Genomic DNA, 6,477 nt, shown 5'->3' on the forward strand with positions numbered 1-6,477 from the left:
ATCACACAGCTAAGAAAGACAGAACTTGGATCCAGCCACAGCTCAATGCTCCCATGGCATCTGTGCTGCCCTCTTCAGGGCACTGCACAAGAATTGTGCTGCTGGTCTGTCTCTCCCACCAGACTGCAGGTTTCTTGAACTCAGGGTCAGGACTTTTAGCTCTTGGCCTGACACCATGAACCACTCAGTACAGGCTGAATGAATACGGCTCTACCCAAATGCAAACGCCAGTCACAGTTTGAGGATGTTACATTGGAGAATGCTCTGGCAGCCCTGTGGGTTACTTCCAAAGACAATTGGTTCAACTGAGTTTAGTCTAATCAATTATTTTGGGGAAGAGGGAATGACCATATATTGATATTTGCTGTGCCGGATACTTTATAACCATTATTTCACTTTAAGGGAGCCAAGGTTTTTCTCATGGAGAAAGAATCATTCTGCCCCTTTCCTTGAACCCAGGGCAGCCAGGGGGAGATCTGAGACTGTTCCTTGTCACATTGTCTCCTGCAGGTTCTGGAAAGTCTAGCTTACTGGGATTCAAGGAACCATCACTGTCCCCTGTCTCTTTGGCCCTTGCTGTCCTGGCCTCAGGAGTGGCAGCAGGCTCGAGGGGCTCATGGCTCTCTTTCACAAAGCCTCTATTGTCCAGTGGCATTGCTCTGGTATTGTGAAGCTCGCTTCCTAAGACTGCAGGGTAGAAACTGGGGTAACAAAGCAGCCTGCCCTTTGGGGAACCCGGATGACATCTCTGGCCCCCCCACGCTCAGTCTCCCTGGAGCTGCTGCCCTTGAGCAGAGCAGGGAGAGAGTCCAGGCCCTGGTCTTGGCCTCTGATCTCTAAGGTCCTCCTGCCTTTTGGGGCGAGGGGCCCCCGAACTGGCCACAACTGCTCTGTTCTGTGGAGCATAGATGTCCTTGATCTGGTGAACAACCAAGAAGCCTAACAGATCGGCGAAAATCCTGAACTATGTGGATGAAGAATCAAGGATGGCCAAGTTGCTGATCATTATTGCCCTTACTAGTAACACACAAATAAATAATCATTAGAAATTAACAATGTTATAATAATACCTTGATGGCATCTTTGGAATCCCAAAGGTTTTGTATCTTTTAAAGTTCTTTAAAAGACCTTAGGGTGGGCTTCCCTGGTGGCGCAGTGGTTAAGAATCCACCTGCCAATGCAGGGGACACGGGTTCGAGCCCTGGTCCAGGAAGATCCCACATGCTACGGAGCAACTAAGCCTGTGAGCCATAACTACTGAAGCCAGTGTGCCTAAAGCCATGCTCCGCAACAAGAGAAGACATGGCAATGAGAAGCCCACGCACCGCAACGAAGAGTAGCCCCCGCTCGCCATGACTAGAGAAAGCCCACACGCAGCAATGAAGACCCAATGCAGCCAAAAATAAATTTAAAAAAATAAAGAAAGAAAGAAAAGAAAAAGAGTTAAAAAAAAAAAAGACTTTAGGGTAAGGACTGGACTTACGCTTCTTATTGCTCCCCCTTCTTTATATCCTACCGCCACCAGCTAATGAGCATTTTTCTGGGCACATCGTTGGTGCTCAGGAGTTGCAGTAAAAATGGAAGTAAATCGCAATGGAGTCAAGTGTCTCTGCTTCTCCAAGAGGCAGGGAGATTCTTCATATGCTATGGCATGAGAAGCTGAAGCCCAGACTGGTGCCCAAGGTCACTCAGAGACAAAGCTAGGAAGACAAGCCCACACCTACAGCCCGATGATCTCTCTGTCCCTTCTCTACCACTGACAGTGACTGGGCCTGCCCAGAGTCTGGTTATGACAGACATTTTCTCTCACTTCTCCCCGATCATTCTCTGTCTGGTTTTTATGGAGTGATTAAATACACACTGTAGAATATTAGTTGAGATTGTGTTGCAAATTAACATTCCTTTTATATCCCCTCACCTCTCCCACTCAACCTCAGAATGTCTCCCTGGGAAGAAAATGACCCACACAGCACTTTTCCCTTCCAATCCTAGTTACAGCTTCATGATTTTAAAAATCATCTTGTCTTCTTTTATTTATAAAATAACAGCTATTTATAATTTAGGCTCTGACTGTGGAAATAAACTCAGGGTGTCAGCCGTGGGGACATGGGAAGTATGAAAATTTTGAAAGTGTTACTTCCATTGATTTTGTTTTGGCTGACAATATACTATTTTTTTTTAATCTATTTATTTTTATTTTTGGCTGTTTTGGGTCTTTGTTGCTGTGCGCGGGCTTTCTCTAGTTGAGGTGAGCAGGGGCTACTCTTCGTTGTGGTGCGTGGGCTTCTCATTGTGGTTGCTTCTCTTGTTGCGGAGCATGGGCTCTAGGCGTGAGGGCTTCAGTAGTTGTGGCACGTGGGTTCAGTAGTTGTGGCTCGCAGGCTCTAGCACGCAGGCTCAGTAGTTGCGGTGCACAGGCTTAGTTGCTCCATGGCATGTGGGATCTTCCCGGACCAGGGCTTGAACCTGTGTCCCCTGCATTGGCAGGTGGATTCTTATCCACTGCGCCATCAGGGAAGTCCCAACGATATACTATTGACGTTTTACTTTCCCTGTTACAATTTGGCTTGTTCATCAGAGGTCAGATGTTTGATAAAATTAGTCCACTTTGCGGACTTTTATTTATGATGCTTTTCCATCTCATATGCATTTAATTAATTAATTTGTTTGTTTGCCTTTGGCCACGCCACATAGCATGTGAGATCTTAGTTCCCCAACCAGGGATCGAACCTGTGCCCCCTGCAGTGGAAGCGCGGAGTACTAACAACTGAACCGCCAGGGAATTCCCTAATACGCATTTATTTAATTATTTATTTATTTATTTTTGCGGTACGCGGGCCTCTCACTGTTGTGGCCTCTCGCGTTGCAGAGCACAGGCTCCAGATGCGCAGGCTCAGTGGCCATGGCTCATGGGCCCAGCCGCTCCGCGGCATGTGGGATCTTCCCGAACCGGGGCACAAACCCATGTCCCCTGCATCGGCAGGCGGACTCTCAACCACTGCGCCACCAGTGGTTTTCTTTTTTGTTTTAACATCTTTATTGGAGTATAATGCTTTACAATGGTGTGTTGGTTTCTGCTTTATAATGAAGTGAATTAGCTATACATATACATATGTCCCCATACTTCATATGCATTTAAAATGATCAGTTGTGTGTGTTAAGATTAGTAAACCAATCAAAGATTAGTAAACCAATCAAAGATTAGTAAACCAATCAAAAATAACAAAACATAATCCCAATGTTATGAATCAGCAGTAAGTTAGAAACTGCCTGAGTGTAGAGCAAAGAATTCACATCCTAGTGAATAAATTCCTTGTAGCATAGATGCTAGCAGAACTGTTCTTTCTAATAAACTAATTTTTTTTTCACTTTTACCTTGTGTAGAAGGAGTAGGGGTTTTAAGAAAAATCTAAGTCAGTAATTTCTTTAAAATTATCCTGGTGAGGTATTGATTGATTGATTGATGGATTGTGGTAAAATATACATAAACATAAAATTTACCATTTTAACTATATTTAAGTGTACAGTTCAGTGGCATTAGTACATTCACATCTTTGTGTAACCATCACCACTGCTCATTTCCACAGCTTTTTCATCATCCCACATCTAGCATATATGTTTTAAATATTCATTTTCTTTTTGTTAAGTAGGAAGAGCTTCCCTATCTTCCCAGCCCACACCTCGGAGATATTAAATTAAGGAGGGTAACAGTCACTTCCATGTATTAAGATTGCCATGTGCTTTGTAGGCATCATTGCCTATAATCCTCAAACAACCTCATGAAATCTGAGTCTGGTCTCTATTTCACAAAGAAGCTGGAACTGGCCAAGGACACACATGAATTTGAGCATGAATTTGAGCCCAGAGAAGGTGCCCCTCCCGGTGGCCCTCAGCTCTTATCCACTCAACCCTGTGCAAGCGGGGAGCGGCTCCAGCCTGCATCTCCAAGCCCAGGGTGTGCCTCTCAGCGACTGGCGGCATCCCCTGCTGGGTCTGTGCCGTTTGAGGGCAGCCGCTTCCCAGCCTCACCTCTAGCTCCACAATCCTGGGTCTATGGATTGAAGTCCCTCTGCTCTCTCCACTTCCAGTTCCTCCTCTCCACTTCCCTGTGCTCATTTCATGGCTGCGAGCACTTCCTTACCTCTGTTCCTCCTGACTTCCTTCAAGCCCTCCCCTTGTCACCCTCTCCAGTGCGGGTTATTTCCACACCCTACTCAGTACAGACCCCAGAGACCTGGATGGGCTTGCCTGGGTCTTTGCTGCTTCTTTCAAACTTTTATTCTTCCTCTCTCTGCAGAACAAAGCTCATCCCCCTGCAGCTGGGATTGGACCCCCTCTACCCCTCTGAGTTATCACCTGTGCCTCCCATCCTGCCAGGTACCCCCTGGTTCACTGAACACTTGGAATCTCGTGAAGCTTCCTCTGCATGCAGCCCCCAATGCTCACGAGAGCCTCACACTTCCTTCCCCTGTAGCCGTCTTCACCTTCTCTCCACTCAGCCACTCCTTCCCAGGCCCAGACCCAGGTCTGGTCTCCTTTCCCCGCCCTCCTTATGCCCTGTTCCTCAACCTCTGACAGCCTCCTGGTTCTTCAGCCCCTTCTTGTCTCTCCTCTTTCCTCCATGGGTTTTCAGTGAGTGCCCTTGCAGCTCTGTTCTTCAGCTACTCTTGTCTGGAAAAACCTTCCATCAGGTCCCTGGCTTTTACCCCATGTACCACTGTTGAAGAAAAACACAACATAGACTCCACTTCAAACTCCTGGTCTCCCTGAGCCCTTGGTGTCACCCATCAGTTCTGCTCTTTGTCCTTGACTAGCTCCTTCACCCGTTTCTCTGCAGAGTAACTGGCACAGCTTCACCATGATTCTTAAGACTCCTCCTGGGCTCCCTTCTCAACAGAAGATGGTGCCTCTTATTTCACTGAGGAAACATCAGGCTCTCAGTCTTGAACTCCCTCGACTGCCCACCCCACGACTTGCAGGTATATGAAGCAAGATGTGAAATGGAAGTTTTGGCAGAGACACTACAGTGTGATTGATGCCAGGTATCAAGTTGGTTGGGAGACAGACCACCCCTGGGACCGTGCACATTTCCAAGGGTTCATGACCAAGAATCTGCTAGATGACTCTAACACCCCCGGCATGGAATAAAAGGATTGAAAAGGAGGGTTAGAAAGGATTTTTTTTGGGGGGGGAGAATTGTGTTGGGGGAACACCCCTCCCAAGAGGGAGACCATTTAAGGCCTCACCTCTGGCCAAAAGAGGGCTTCAAGGAGGCCACTTGGAAAGGTTAACATATGACCCCTGGAATTTGGTGGCAACAGGGCAGAGAGAGGACAGACTGCACTGAGAACGAATTACCCTTGGCCCTACAATGGAGCCAGAATGCATGGGTGTGCCTTATGAAAGAGGGGCGGGCTCCACAGAGAGCTAGCCAGCCTGGAGCTGTTGCAAACCCCATCAGGAAGAGTGTCTGCAGGAGGAGGGGACCCCATGGAGTGGAGGATGGCTCTTAAGCTCCTACATTAGGAGTTGAGGAAGAATATGCAAGACCCTTGTCAGGGGAGGTACAGTTAAATGTTCCCAGTGGAGGCTTCTTAGGACCCAAAGGAGTAATCCACCAAGAGACAGCTTGAAATACCTATTGGGCCCGGAGAGCCTAAACTATCTTAAGACAGTACCAGTCAAATAAGGATTTTTTCGCTTCTCCCGACCTCTTATCCCTCTTTTTGCTTCATTCCTGATGGGGTCTGAAACCAAAATTATCCTGAGAAGGGGAGGAATTGTGGACACATAAAGTTGGCAATGAGATGCCCCTCCTAGACCACAGTGTTCTCACTTGCAGCTGGCCCCAGTGGGAAGAAGAGAGACCCCTTGGCTGTAAATGAAATTAGGACTTTGATTCTTACTTGAGATTGGATATTTGTAATTAGAGAATTGACACTAAATTTGCAACCCGAAGTTACCATAGAATTGATGACTTCTAGATTTCTATTTCCAGCACAGACTTCTCCTTTGAAGTTTCATTCTTATGTGTTCTAAAGCCTACTGGTCATTCCCAATTAGTTGTTCTCCAAGCTCCTCCAACTCAGCATGTCATAACCAAACTCATCTCTCTCTCTGAACAAGAGGCTCTTCTTTATGGTGGTAATAGCTTAGTTGGAAGTGCCACCATCCATTCATCCACCCACCCATCCATCATTCCAAATGATGCCTCAGTTCTCCTATCACTTTTGTCCATTTGAACACTTGTGAAAATGTGGTTCAAATATGAACCCCAGGGCTTCCCAGGTGTCGCAGTGGTTGAGAGTCCGCCTGCCGATGCAGGGGACACGGGTTCATGCCCCGGTCCGGGAAGATCCCACATGCCGCGGAGCGGCTGGGCCCATGAGCCATGGCCGCTGAGCCTGCGCGTCCGGAGCCTGTGCTCCGCAACGGGAGAGGCCACAACAGTGAGAGGCCTGCATACAGCAAAAAAAA

General features: G+C 47.4%; 1 protein-coding gene across 1 annotated transcript in view; it reads right to left on the minus strand.

Annotated features, from left to right (window-relative positions):
* Positions 1 to 6,477, minus strand: part of RAB7B (RAB7B, member RAS oncogene family) — a 15,410-nt gene that overhangs the window by 6,430 nt on the left and 2,503 nt on the right. The window lies entirely within an intron of this gene.

Source organism: Lipotes vexillifer, unplaced genomic scaffold (genome assembly GCF_000442215.2).
Source record: "Lipotes vexillifer unplaced genomic scaffold, Lipotes_vexillifer_v1.1 scaffold1122, whole genome shotgun sequence".
In the NCBI taxonomy this organism is placed as follows: Eukaryota; Metazoa; Chordata; class Mammalia; order Artiodactyla; family Lipotidae; genus Lipotes; species Lipotes vexillifer.